Genomic DNA, 14527 nt, shown 5'->3' with positions numbered 1-14527 from the left:
AAGAGGAATGGTTCACAGATGGGAGCAGGTTTACGAGAGGGAGAAAGGCTGGCAGCATACACAGCCACCTCCCAGATCCAGGTCATAGAGGCATGAAGCCTAATGCCAGGGACTTCTGCTCAAAAGGCCAAGCTGATGGTCCTCACCCAAGCCTTAGAGCTTGGGACTGGGAAGATCTTAAATGTTTACACAGACTCCTGGTATGCCATTCTACATTACACAGGGCTATTTGAATGGAAAGAGATATGCTCTCACCTGTGAGAATAAACAGGTGAAACGTGGCTTGAGCATACTTAAGTTCTTAGAAGCAGCGCAGCTTCCAAAAAAGGTGGCAGGGACTAATTGTAGGGATCAACAAAAGGGGGATACAGAGTTAATAAGGGGAAACAATAAGGCAGATACAGCTGCCAAAAGGGCAGCCCTAGAACCAGTCAGTAACTTGTCAACTACCCTCATACCTCGAAGGCCAGATCCATCCAATTACTCCTCAATCTACACAAAGGAAGAATCAGACAAAGTCCCAAAGTGGGGCTTCAGTAGAGATCTAGGAGGCCATGTGTGGCTAGTTAGTGAACAAGGGCCATGCTTCTTTCCCCAAACTGCGGCTTGTCAAGACATCAGGAAAGTTCAACAAGGAATTCACTAATGGAGTGAAGCCCTGTATAATTGGTTAGTTGAGGTCATGGTAACTCCTGGCATGAAAAGAAAAATCAGTCAGATAGTTGAGACAGTCCCCATCTACACAGTGAGTAACCCCAAAACCAGGCCCCCTGAGGCCCCCAGATAAGGCCCACTCAAACCAGAGAGATATATAGCTCTCATGCCGAGAGCATCAGGCAGCTACGGTAGAAAGCTGTTGCTAGTGAACGTGTTTTCAAGGTGAGTAGAAGTGCTCCCCACTAGACTGAAACCGCAGCCAAAGTGGCTAATGCATTCTTAAAAGAGATAATATCCAGGTTTGGGCTCCCAGGATCCCTACAAAGTGATAATGGCCCAGCATTGTGTCATAAGTGACAAAAAGGATAACAAGTGCCCTGGGCATAAAATGGACCTCGCACTCAGCCTGGAGACCCCAATCATCAGGGAAAGTAGAGAGATCTGATCAGACCTTAAAATGAACCTTAGCCAAGCTATGCTAGGAGACTCAAGAAAACTGGATTAAGTTACTCCCAGTTGCCCTGCTCTGCATGCAGTTAGCTCCAAGAGATACGTTAAAGTTAAGTGTGTATGAACTTACGTATGGTAGACCCATTCCCCAAGTGGAAAAACAACAAAAGCGTGACCAGGGATATTTAGGAAGTATGGAACTTCACTGATTGTTGGATCTATCACTCCCAACCTGAAACAGGAAAGGACGATCAGACGTATTTAAGAGGAACCCTGAAAACTGAGAAGGAAGTACTAAGTAACACCCTCCTCCCAGTGGACAATCCCAATATAAACCCAACCACAGCAGTGAGCCTCAACATCAGGGCACACTTTTGCCTATAAGCAAAAGACCTAGACACCTTCATTTTTAGGAACAATTCGCATATACTGGTGTCAATCCTACCTGGTGGGCAATATCACCCTTACAAACTGGACAGTACAACTTGCAACCTGCAATGGGAACCATATCCGAGTTCCAAACTGTAGACAGGCTGATGGTGCCAGTTGTGACACTTAATGATAGAGAATACAAACAGCCCCCAAAATATGTAAATTACGCAGTCCGAAAGAGAAAAACACAGCTGAGAAGGATACTTGGACGCCCCAGTAAGACCTTAGATATACCAGTGTGGACAGAGCACCACAGTACCAGCCCTTCAAGAACTCAAGGTAGGGACTTCCCTAGTGGCACAGTGGATAAGAATCCGCCTGCCAACGCGGGGGACACGAGTCCGAGCCCTGGTCTGGTAAGACCCCACATGCCGCGGAGCAACTAAGCCCGTGAGCCACAACTACTGAGCCTGTGCTCTAGAGCCCATGCGCCACTACTGAAGCCCCCATGCCTAGAGCCCGTGCTCTGCAACAAGAGAAGCCACAGCATGGAGAAGCCTGCGCAACGCAACAAAGAGTAGCCCCTGCTCGCCACAACTAGAGAAAGCCCGTGCACAGCAACGAAGACCCAACGCAGCCAAAAACAAACAAACATACAATTAATTAATTAATTTTTAAAAAAGAACTCAAGGTAATGGCACAGGACTGGTGTGTTTATAAGAAGGGTTCATGTTCTTAGGTAAGCGCCCAAACTCAACAAGAGGCTGGGCATCCCAGTGCTTGGAAAACACCAAGGTAAGAGGCTATATCACCATTGGAACAGTAGGGCCAGATCCGAGGCTGATTAAAGTTTACAATCAGGGGCTTCCCTGGTGGCGCAGTGGTTGAGAGTCCACCTGCTGATGCAGGGGACACGGGTTCGTGCCCCGGTCCGGGAAGATCCCACATGCCGCGGAACGGCTGGGCCCGTGAGCCATGGCCGCTGAGCCTGCGCGTCCGGAGCCTGTGCTCCGCAACAGGAGAGGCCGCAACAGTGAGAGGCCCGCGTACCGCAAAAAAAAAAAAAAGTTTACAATCAGACCATGAACAAAAAGGAGAAGCCATGATGTTTCAAGAGAGCGGCAGGACTACTAATTTCAGGAATCACTGTACTCACAGGGGTGCTAGTGACCTTGGCCAGGGAAACCGTATATAACACTGTCACCATAAAGAAGATAACAGCCACCGTGGAAACAGTGGCCAATGGGACGGGCCTTGACTTCAAGCTATTACAAAAGTCTATTGACTCACTGGTCAGGATTGTCCTAGAAAACAAAATTGCTCTAGATTAGCTGACCAAGTAGGGGCCTATACACTGGCCAATACGAAGTCCTATTTTTATGTTAATGCAAGCGGCTTAATTGAAGGAAGTGCAGACAGACTACTGAAAAACCGCAACTTGTCCAGCAGAAACCAGGCAGCCTAATCTGGCCGAACAAATTTGGAGTGGGGCAAAGCAGGACCTCCCTCGCGTCTCTTGGTTTCTACTCTTCCTCGGCCCCTTAATGACCATTATTCTCTTGCTAATATTTGGGCCATGCATGCCAAACTGTCTCTAAAAGGTTAGAATCTATAAAGCTCCAAATGGTGGTTGCTCAGGGATGCGAACAGTTAAGGCTGAGAGCTGGTGACAATCAAACACATCTAAAGGCATCTGGGGAGACGTTCTCCTCTTCTACCCTGGGTTATGATGATGCCCCAAATCAGCAGGGAGTAGTTACAGAAGACGGACCTGTGCCCCTCAGTGCGTCTCAAGAATAAGGAGCAGGACAAGACAGAAAAGGGATGTGTCACCAGCAAAGCCCATTAACAACTCCCGGGAAATACAGAATCTGGGTAACAAAATAGTCTAACCTTTTTCTTCCTCTGCGCTTAGTCCAGTTTCACTTGCTCACGGAGTGCTGCGTGCAGAGGGCTTGCCCCTTGCAGAGGGTCTGCCCCTTGCACTTCAGAAAAAAGCTCCCAGGGCGAAAAGAACGCCCAAGACACCTCAATTCAAGATGGTGGCGGCGGGCCCCTTGCAGAGACGCACGCAGCTCGCACGCACGCACCACGCACGCACCACGCACGCACCACGCACGCACCACGCACGCACCACGCACGCACCACGCACGCACCACGCACGCACCACGCACGCACCACGCACGCACCACGCACGCACCACGCACGCACCACGCACGCACCACGCACGCACCACGCACTACGATCTGGAGCCGTGATTTGCGCAGCTGCGCCCGCCCAGTGAGAATTCCGCCCCTTCCCTGGCCTGCTGCCCAGGTCCCTATAAAGCAGCCCCGCCCACAGCCTGTCAGCTCACACCTTTCCATTCTTTGCTTAAAGAATAAAGCTTTCCTTTGCTTCTGAACCAAACTGGGTCTCTTCGTTCTATTGGCGCAAGTGACACTGGCAGGAGGACCCCTGTTGGGGCTGGGCTTGAGGGGGGCTGATAACACTTTGGGGGGCTCTCCTATGGGGTTTCCACATGTGTGGCACTTCCATGGCATCTGTGCTCTGCTGGGCACAGAGTCCAGTGCTGGTGGCTGTCCCTCAAATGCCTGGGGTGGAGTGGGTGAAAAACTCTCTACCCCTGAAATGAAATACAGAAACAGGATGTCAAAGCAGGGTCACTCTGTGGCCAGCGTGTTACAGCATTGAGGACCGTAGCCTCCTCTCTGCCCAGGAGTAGGCCTGCATCCAGGGTATCGGGTAGCGGGTGCTGTGCTGTTCTCAGTCAATTCTCAAGAATCAGGAACTTCAAGGAAAATGCTTCCCTGAGTCCACAAAATCATAGATCGGTTTCCAGGAGTCTGAGAAGGCCTCTGTGATTGTGTAAGAAATTGAGTGTTGTAGGTGAGAATGTAAATTTTTCTATGGAGAGGGTCAAGTTCCTTCAGCAGATCCTTAAAGGGGTCCCCAAGCTGAAAGATTAAGAACTATCTCCCGGGGCTTCCCTGGTGGCGCAGTGGTTGAGAGTCCGCCTGCCGATGCAGGGGACGCGGGTTCGTGCCCCGGCCCGGGATGATCCCACATACCGTGGAGCGGCTGAGCCTGTGAGCCATGGCCGCTGAGCCTGCGCGTCCGGAGCCTGTGCTCCGCAACAGGAGAGGCCACAACAGTGAGAGGCCCGCGTACCGCAAAAAAAAAAAAATCTCCCCCCTCCAGGCTTTGTTATGACGTTAAACTCCTCACCCCATTGCTTTGTCCTCTTTCCCAGGGGACTCTTTAGGCCCCTCCACTTGGGGCAGGCGGCAGTGAGAGAAGTCTGTTTGCTCTGCTCTGCAAATAGACTTTTCTCACCCTCACCCCCTGCAAAATTCTCCAAACATGCCTAAACTCAGTTGAAGACTATGGCTCCAAAAGACCTCCTTGGTACATGAGTTTAATTAAATATAGAAAAGGTAAGTTTGCACATTTTATTGCCAGTCCTCCTGCATTTGTAGTAGAGGTTGTATTGCCATTTTAAAACAGCCTTGGGGAAAAAAATCCTCTTAGAGAAAGTGACAACTTATTCTGGGGAAATTGTAGGAGTGGTAACTGAGAGTATTGATTTAATTAATTTTACTGCCTATCTGCATTGCCTGGGAACAGGTAAAATAACCAAATAAAATGGCAACATTTCATCTTTATGATTCCTGCAATCAAGTCAGGGGGAATTTACTAAACTGAGTAAGCTGCTGAGCAAGACACAGTTCAAAGACTACTAGTGAGATGTGGAGGTCCTGGCATTCAGAGGCACACCTACCATGAGCTTCCTGAAACTGAGCTCCAGTGGGATTGTGGGCACTGGTTTAAAGCTACGGAACGGTCCTCACCTGGGAGAGGGTACCCCCAGGTTAAGCATGGTCGTGGGGTGGGAGGGGGCCAGGGGCCAGCAGGACATTTGGGAGGAGGCTTTATCTCCAAGGGAGCCTCATACTTCTTTAATTTGTGTTGATTCATACTTAATTCCATCCTTTTCGTATTTTTTTTCTTTTTGCTCCAAAGTGGTTCAGTTAATTAACAAATAGCCTGTATATCTTTTCCTAGAATATTCCATTTCCTTCTAAGTGTCTTTGGGGATAGTAGGAAACTCCTCCCCTTTTCCTTGTAGGAGCAGCAAACCTGTGAGCTTTTTTCTTCTTTTGGATCCTTTTGTTGTAATGGTTCCCATCTGCTCCCCAAAGAAGGAAATTAAAAACTGCACTGCAGGGCTTCCCTGGTGGCACAGTGGTTAAGAATCTGTCTGCCAATGCAGGGGACACAGCTTCGAGCTCTGGTCCGGGAAGATCCCACATGCCGCGGAGCAACTAAGCCCGTGCGCCACAACTGCTGAGCCTGCGCTCCAGAGCCTGTGAGCCCCAACTACTGAAGCCCGCCCGCCTAGAGACTGTGCTCCGCAACAAGAGAAGCCACCCCAGTGAGAAGCCTGCGCACCACAACGAAGAGTAGCCCCCGCTCGCTGCAACTAGAGAAAGCCTGTGCGCAGCAGCGAAGTCCCCGCACAGACAAAAAAATAATAATTAATTTTTTAAAAATGCACTGCATTGGGCACATGGTGGATCAAGTTTTCCCACTGCTGTTGTGAATGGAGCCAAGCATGTTTGCAATCACTCCAAACTGTTCCCTTTCTTGAGAGAACTGTCCAGAAGAGGAGGCTGCATGGACAAGGCAGGCTTCCTGGCCTCAGAGCCCTGGCAGCTGAAGCAGCGCTTGCTCCTCAAATTTGACTTCTGGTCTTCCTAAATGCCAGATTGCTCCTGCCTCCAAGGGTTCTGACTCGCCCTTCTGTCTAGTTCCAGCATTGCCTAAGAGCTTGGCTCTACTCTGTTTGCTTGTAACAAGCAGTATTTTACTTACTTTCTGAGATGCTGAGAGTGGGCGAGCAGGCCGTGAGAATCAAACGCTGAGTGGGGAGGCCTGTGGGCCATTGCTTCAGGCCTCAGGAAGTCAATCCCACAGGTGCAGCTCCACCTGCCCTGGGACACCCCAGCTAGTCACATCCACCAGCTTTATTGTGCAAACCCAGCTCATATCCTCCACACTCACAGATGGCAGGGCTTAGCTTCCAGGTGTGAGGGAGTGAAAACATGGGCAGGAGGCCTTCCATCACCTGTTGGTTTCTCTCTTCAATGACTAATACAGGAAGAGCTACGTAATGGGAGAGTCAAGGCTTGGAGTCCTTGGTGAACGTGATTGCTTTTCTGCCTGTAATGCATGTTTTCCAGCTTGGCTCTAGTTAAGTGTTGTAACAGATGCAGAAAAGGGAGTCACCCTATTTTTCTCTGAAATATTCATGGTTGGAGGATGAGCTAGTATTCATCAGTGGCAGCCCTAAATAAGAAAGCCTTTGCCACAGCATTTGCACTTGGCTAGCAAAATGGGGCAAAATTCAAAAGGAGGAAATAGAAATTAGGGAGCTCCCCCTTCTTTTCTGTCTGTCACATGAAATACGATTCTGGTTCTGCTGTTGTCTCCAGCTGCGACAAAGAGCATCTGACTCTGTGTGAGGATCCCCCTCTGGCTCACTTTATAGATTCTGATCATAATGACATGAGATCTCAGAGTGGCAATTAGATGACATTAGCACACAGAGGCCGGCAAAATTCACGTTCAAAGCAGTTAAAGATCATTTATCACCTTCCTGAGACTGTTCAACATATGCCATGGTTCAGAAGCATCCATGACTTCTTAGAGCACTCATGTCGCTAGCTATCATTTATTCTTATTATTTATTAAGTAGGTGGGATCATCTTTCCCCACCCTCATCATCATCAAGGTATAGCCAATGTGTCTATCGCATCCAAATATAGCTATTTGATCTGAAAACCATCCTGACCTGAGTTTAATACATGACAATTTCCTACAGTGATTTTTTGGAGCCAACCATACGGGAATTTGTGTACCTCGTGGGCAATTAAAAAATTAATACTATTTGCTCTAGCATCAGTGGTCTAACAGATTACTGTGTCACTTCAGGAATTTCCAATTTAGACAAGTAATTTTAAGAGATTTACTTCCAGAGTTTATTCTTTTCCATCAGAAGTTTAGTAATAAATGGTAACATTCTTCTCCCCAGATCTCCATGAACGTCGTGCCAAACGACAGCTCAAATGCTCTATATAGGGTCTACACCTAAGTGGGTTAGACAATGATTTGATTGAGAAAGAAAAATACATCATTTAACCAAATATTCTTCCCTCCCCCACCACTCACATACCTAGAAAGCGGGGGTTTTTTTGTTTGTTGTTCCTCAGGCTTGGGAGATATATTTGCCCTCAATAGTGACAAGGGGCACCAAACTCCTCTCACCTTCCTAGGTGTGGTCCCTTTTCAGCTCTAAATAATTAATGTATCTCAAACCTGGCTTCTCATTCAGATCACTTTAGAGAGTTTGTTTGTTTTCCTAACAATGCCCGGGGCTTACCACCAAAGATTCTGCTTCAGTTGATGTGATGTTGAGGCCATGGCTGTGCTATTTTTTTGAAAGCTCCTCGGGTGATCCTCAGCCAGACTGAAGGCCTCTGGAATAAACTCATCTCAGTATTACCAGAAACAGAGTAAATCAATCCAGGTTAAACAGACAGACACATGTGAAAAGGAACCTACTACCTGAGACTTTACTTTCTTTGAAGGTCTTAATAAGCTCCTTTAGGGCCAGGTGGGAGTCTCAGCACCAGTGTCTGGCACATTGTGGTTTGTAGAATGAAGATGATTATTTATTCTTATCATGCAATAGTGATTCATAATATATGTCCAGAAGTCATTTTTTGACAATCTCAACTTATAAACTATGGAACACCTGAAAGGGAAAAAAGGAAAAAAAAATGCTGCAATTGAGCAGCTAAAATTATGTCAAAAAACTAAAAATGATTCTAACACACTTTCCTCCTGGGACCATCCCTCAGGCTGCTCTGGGAGCTCTCTTCTTATTTTACACACAGTTCTAACAGTCTTGCTTCTCTGGTTCTTCATTTACGGAAACTTAGAGGAGTGACTAAGGAAAATGACACATCAAAAAAGTAACCAATGGAATTCAGAGAGGATATGATAGTTTGGGACTATTTAGGATGAGGGCAAATAGTTTTACATATCGAGCATCCCTGACTTGGTGCCCATCATTCATTCATTTATCGGGATTCACTAGTGCAAGGTACCATGCTGGATGCATGGGGATTACAAAGGTGAACACTTTCATTGAGTACGAGTGAGTCTCTACCTTGGTCCCAGCCCCATTATTTTCGCTCTTGAGTTGCTTAAATACAGTGGCATCATGCAGCTGCTGCTTAGTTTTCACATAGCATTTTTTGCTGTCCAGAGTATTTTATAGTTTTTTATTACTGAGGCCCTAGTTCAGGTCATTCTTGTGGCCGCATAACTGTCTCTCTGTCCACATAAACTTCTCCAACCCCTACTTTATATTTCTGCCACAAAGATCTCCCTAAATGCAAATCTGATATTACTCCCAGTTAAAATCCTCTAATGATCCCACAAGCTACAAGATTTCACTTGGACTTCTACATGAGGTTCTTCATGACTGATCCGCGACTATCTCCCAGCCTACTCTTATCCCTCCTGTATCTCATTTTCAGGTCACATAACCCCCTCACTATTCCCTTCACACTGTATTTCATAATTCTTTGCCTTTGCTCACGCCATTCCTTCTCTTTGGAATGCTTTCTCTTCTTGCCATTTTAGCTATCCTGTCCTCCAGGAAGTTTTCCTTGACGTCTACTCACTCTGCACATGTGCCACCTAATTCATTGGGTTCGTTGTCTTCCACTTGCTCTTATTATGTACTAGAATAGTGTTCACATGTGTTGTCTTCACAGCTGCTTCTTCCCTCTACTACTCCCTTACTTCCCAGCATTTTAAGGAACATTGAAGTGAAGGCAGGAACCATTCTTATCCATTCTTAACAATTCTTATCATTGTCTTTCCAGAGTCTGACATCAACAATAAGTGGCTGCTAAAGGGGACTAAACTGAAAGCTCTTTCCCATTTTTATTACTCAGGTGTCATATCTCAGCAGGAACTTCTGGAAGTAGTTCACGAGCCCTGGGTTTCTACAAATTGTTCCTAGGATTTAGATGAGGAGTCTAATGCTCTGACATTAGTGAGCAGTCATGGAGAACATGGGAGCTGGCAGGAGGCTGTCTGGGATAAACATGTGAGTTACTTCATCTCTGGAACTTCAGTTCCTCATCTGTTTCTCAGGTGTGTTCAGTGCTTGTCATGCCAATAATATGATAGCTAAAAATTTACTGAGCATTTATTATTATTGTTTTTATTGGATCTTCACAAAACATTTTGATATATGCAGGACAAGTAGTATCATTCCCATTTTATAGATGAGGATACTGAGTCTCAAACTTGCTTAAGATAATGTGTCAGTAAGGGTAGGCTCTGGGGATTGGAATTTGGGAATTCTGATTTTTGTCCATTTTTCTTTGCATAACTATATGACATCATCTACATGTGTCACAAATGATGGTTTTAATGATGAACTTGAATCATCAAGAAAATATTACAGACAGTATATAATGCTTAAGAAGGCAGGACAATAGATAACAACTTTTAGAAAAGGTTCCATCCACAAGTTTAAATAAAACCAAGAAAATGTGGTTCTGAAGGGACTAAGATGTGTGTATGTGAAAAATAAACTTATTTGGACAACTTATTCCCTGATTTATAAATCAAGTATTATTGTAGCCAAATTTTAGTAATATAGTAGGTTTATTAGAAATTAGAATCAAGGGATAGAGAGCTTCCTTGAGATGTATTCTAGAGTATTCTCCTACATTTGCTTATAGCCATGCTTCTCCTAGTCCACAGCAATAATGGATAAATTTTAGAGATCTTGCTTTGAAAGCCACCTTCAAATATCCTCTTACTTTTCTAGAATTGCTACCTAAGAACTAGGAGCAATCTTCCATAAACACCTAAAACCTATTTTCTCTTATTTCTCTTAAATCAGAAGTAACTTTGTTCCTCTATTTACCTTTTTTTAAAAAAATTTTTATTAGGGTATAGTTGTTTTACAATGTTGTGTTAGTTTCTACTGTACAGTGAAGTGAATCAGCTATATGTATACATATATCCCCTCTTTTTTGGATTTCCTTCCCATTTAAGTCACCACAGAACACTAAGTAGGGTTCCCTGCGCTATACAGCAGGTTCTCATTAGTTATCTATTATATACGTATTAGTGTATATATGTCAACGCCAGTCTCCCAGTTCATCCCACCCCCTTTATTTGTCTTGAATCACTAGGTCCTCTTCCATATTACAAATGATTTCTGTTTTGTTTTGCTTTGAAGTAAAGGTTACAGGTAGGATTTTGTTTGCAAGGAAAAAAACAAGTGAATTGTTTCCTAGGGCATTTAAAATCTTTGTTTCCTAGAAATATGATTGTTTGAAGATGAACCTCCTTGGAGTCTTAATCTCAAATGTAGTCTACCCAGTATAATCTTTGGAAATGTTTATTGCTTTAATCTGGACTTGATATGTAGCACTGCCTAGACCCAGGAGTCTAACAGGTATCCTGAGGCCAATAATGCTTTCGTCAGTGTTATGAACTGGTCTGTTGATCTTCTCTGTTTTACACCAGGGCAGGGTGGGAGTGGGGTGGGGGAACCTGTTAGGATGCGGATTTCTGGGCTCCTCTCCTACCCTCCTGAATAATAACCTCTAGTGGGAGGGGGTGTGGCACCCAGGAATCTGCATTTTAACAAACTTTCCAGGTGATTCTTCCACATATGACCCTTTGAGAATCCGTGATCCAGATTGTACTTTGCACCTCAGTGAAGACAGCAGTCAGTTCAAGTTTTTTGCCTAGAGACAAAGCAAAGCAACCACCCTATTTCAAAAGCACTGCTTTCTGGCTTGAGACAGTGCTGCTTTTCCACTCTTGCTTGGTGTTCTGTTTCCAAGCCAATTTCAGTGCGTAACTGCTCAGTGTATTGATTTAAAATGCACTCAGCCATGTTGTGAGTTGTGAGTGAGAATTAAAGCCAGCCTTTTGTTTTAAAGAAGGTGTGAACTTGACCACCAGTTATCTGTAATGACAATGCATCTCAAGAGAGCCTCCTATTACCAGGAGCTACAAGGAAGAATCTACTGATCTTTATCTTAGAAAGCCAGAAATCAAAGTGCAAAGTGTTTCTTCACTTCACGGTTTTTCTATTTATCATGCAAGCTTCGATTTTAATATTTAGTCCCATACATGTCATGAGTTTATATGTAGTAGAAAGTGAAAAGGTTTTGGCATCCAAATAATGAATTCTCTTAGGGGAAGTGTCTGCATGGGATTTCAGTCCTTGATGGGAAGGAGAGTTTGTGTTTTGTATTATCATTTTATCATTTGAAACTTCTGGGCTTTGTAGGTTAAATGCTGTCAGCTGCTCTTCAAGGAAATTACTAGCTCTTCATTCTTAGTTCTTACATAGTCTATGCTCTTTATGCATTTGATTCTTCCCCACTGCCTAAAGTGCAGGGAATGAAACATCAGACGATATGCCTAAGATGGTCGCCATCTCAGAGAAGGAAAAAGGAGGCTGTCTTTTCTTTCAGTTGGTGGCCTATTGACCAAATTATGTATTTTATAATAAAAATGCACTTCCAGTCAACAGTGAAAGGCAGATGCATTTTGATCTTTTTTTTTAAAAAAAATTTATCTATTTATTTGGTTGCGCTAGGTCTTAGTTGCGGCAGGTGGGCTCCTTAGTTGTGGCATGCATGTGGGATCTAGTTCCCTGACCAGGGATCAAACTGGGGCTCCCTGCATTGGGAGCACAGAGTTTTAACCACTGAACCACCAGAGAAGTCCCCGTTTTGATCTTATAATAATGTCATTACTAGAATAAATAGGCAAAATTTCTACTAAAAACAATGGAGTCATATGAATCTAGGCACTGGTTATGCAATTGCCATAGAATTGGTGTTTAGTAATAAAAGACACACAATTGGTTGAACAATAGAAGAACCCAGAACATAGGAGATAGGTGGGAAGAATCCATGTGAGAGGCATGGAGAATCATAGATCTCAAGATGGTATTTACATTCTTTAAATAATTGGGTGTTTCCTTTTTCAAAGTAATCTTATTACAATTTCTCAACATGTCAGGAAAATAGTTTTTCTCAAGGCAGAAAAAAATCTGAAGTAACAGTAAAACTCTCTCCTTGCTTTTTATTTCTATAATTAATTACTTTTAATTGACATTTATTATGCATTTATTTTCCAATTATAATTTCTTGGAGTCTTTTAAAATTGCATCTCTGTCATTATATAGTGGTGGAAGTCATCTGTTTTGGTTATAACAGGACAACTGATTATATTAACATGATTCTGAAACAGCAACATGTGTTCCTTGTAAAAAATTCAAACTATACCAAAAATTAAGAATAAAATGTAAAGCCATATGAAAATTTACAACTCTGGGGTAACTTCTATCAGTCTGGATTACCACTTTTATCAGACATTTCTCCATGTATATTTACAAACATACAGATACAGTTTTAAACTTTAATACAAATGTGATCATACTCAACATGTATGTTCTGTAACCTTTTATTTCCCCCACTAGGACATATATCATGGACATTTTTTCATAATTACACAATTACAGAATTATATCATCAGTTTTTAATGGTTTTGCTGTTTCCTACTGTGCAAATTCCATAATTTACTCATCCCTATGAATGAACATTTTTTTCACTATTTTGAAACATACTTCCAGACTCACAGCACCACTGTATATATACCATGTGGCTGAGAAAAGAATTTCAGTGCCATTAAGAATTCTGCATCAAATCAAAACCACAATGAGGTATCACCTCCCACCGGTCAGAATGACCATCATCAAAAAGTCTACAAACAATAAATGCTGGAGAGGGTGTGGAGAAAAGGGAACCCTCTTGCACTGTTGGAGGGAATGTAAATTGATACAGCCACTATGGAGAACAGTATGGAGGGTCCTTAAAAAACTAAAAGTAGAACTACCATACGACCCAGCAATCCCACTACTGGGCATGTTCCCTGAGAAAACCATAAATCAAAAAGAGTCATGTACCACAATGTTCATTGCAGCACTATTTACAATAGCCAGGTCATGGAAGCAACCTAAGTGTCCACTGACAGATGAATAGATAAAGAAGATGTGGCACATATATACAATGGAATATTACTCAGCCATAAAAAGAAACAAAATTGAGTTATCTGCAGTGAGGTTTATGGACCTAGTGTCTGTCATACAGAGCGAAGTAAGTCAGAAAGAGAAAAACAAATACCATATGCTAACACATATATATGGAATCTAAAAAAAAAAAATGGTTCTGATGAACCCAGGGCCAGGACAGGAATAAAGACACAGACGTAGAGAATGGAGTTGAGGACATGGGGAGGGGGAAGGGGAAGCTGGGACGAAGTGAGAGAGTAACATTCACAAATATGCACTACCAAATGTAAAATAGATAGCTAGTGGGAAGCAGCTGCATAGCACAGGGAGATCAGCTCAGTGCTTTGCGATCATCTAGAGGGATGGGATAGGGAAGGTGGGAGGGAGGGGATATGGGGATATATGTATAGCTGATTCACTTTGTTATACATCAGAAACTAACACAACATTGTAAAGCAATTATACTCCAATAAAGATGTCAAAAAAAAATTTCTGCATCAGATCTAGATGTAAGCCTTAACCAAAAGTTACAGAAACATTAAGCACTATGACACGCTTTCTTTTTAGCTGTTTTTAATAGTCTTCTCTTTTCACCTTTGATAAATAAGCTTGTAAAATTGTGACTGAACCAGCTTTAAACTGTCATTATCCCATTGTTTTTTTATCTGAGTGAAATTATTGAGGCAGATATTTTGAGGAGATGAGGAAGGCTGGTATCTTTCAGAGTGCAAAGTGATTTTGGAACGTAAAGAATTTCTTTGGGTTGAGTTCCATTGAACTTTGTCACTTACCTGTGTTCCTGAACTATGAAACTATGAACTATGAATATCTGGACTAAGGAATAGTTTCTCTTGATAA

This window comes from Lagenorhynchus albirostris, chromosome 6 (assembly GCF_949774975.1).
Source record: "Lagenorhynchus albirostris chromosome 6, mLagAlb1.1, whole genome shotgun sequence".
Classification (NCBI taxonomy): Eukaryota; Metazoa; Chordata; class Mammalia; order Artiodactyla; family Delphinidae; genus Lagenorhynchus; species Lagenorhynchus albirostris.
This window is presented reverse-complemented; position numbering follows the sequence as displayed.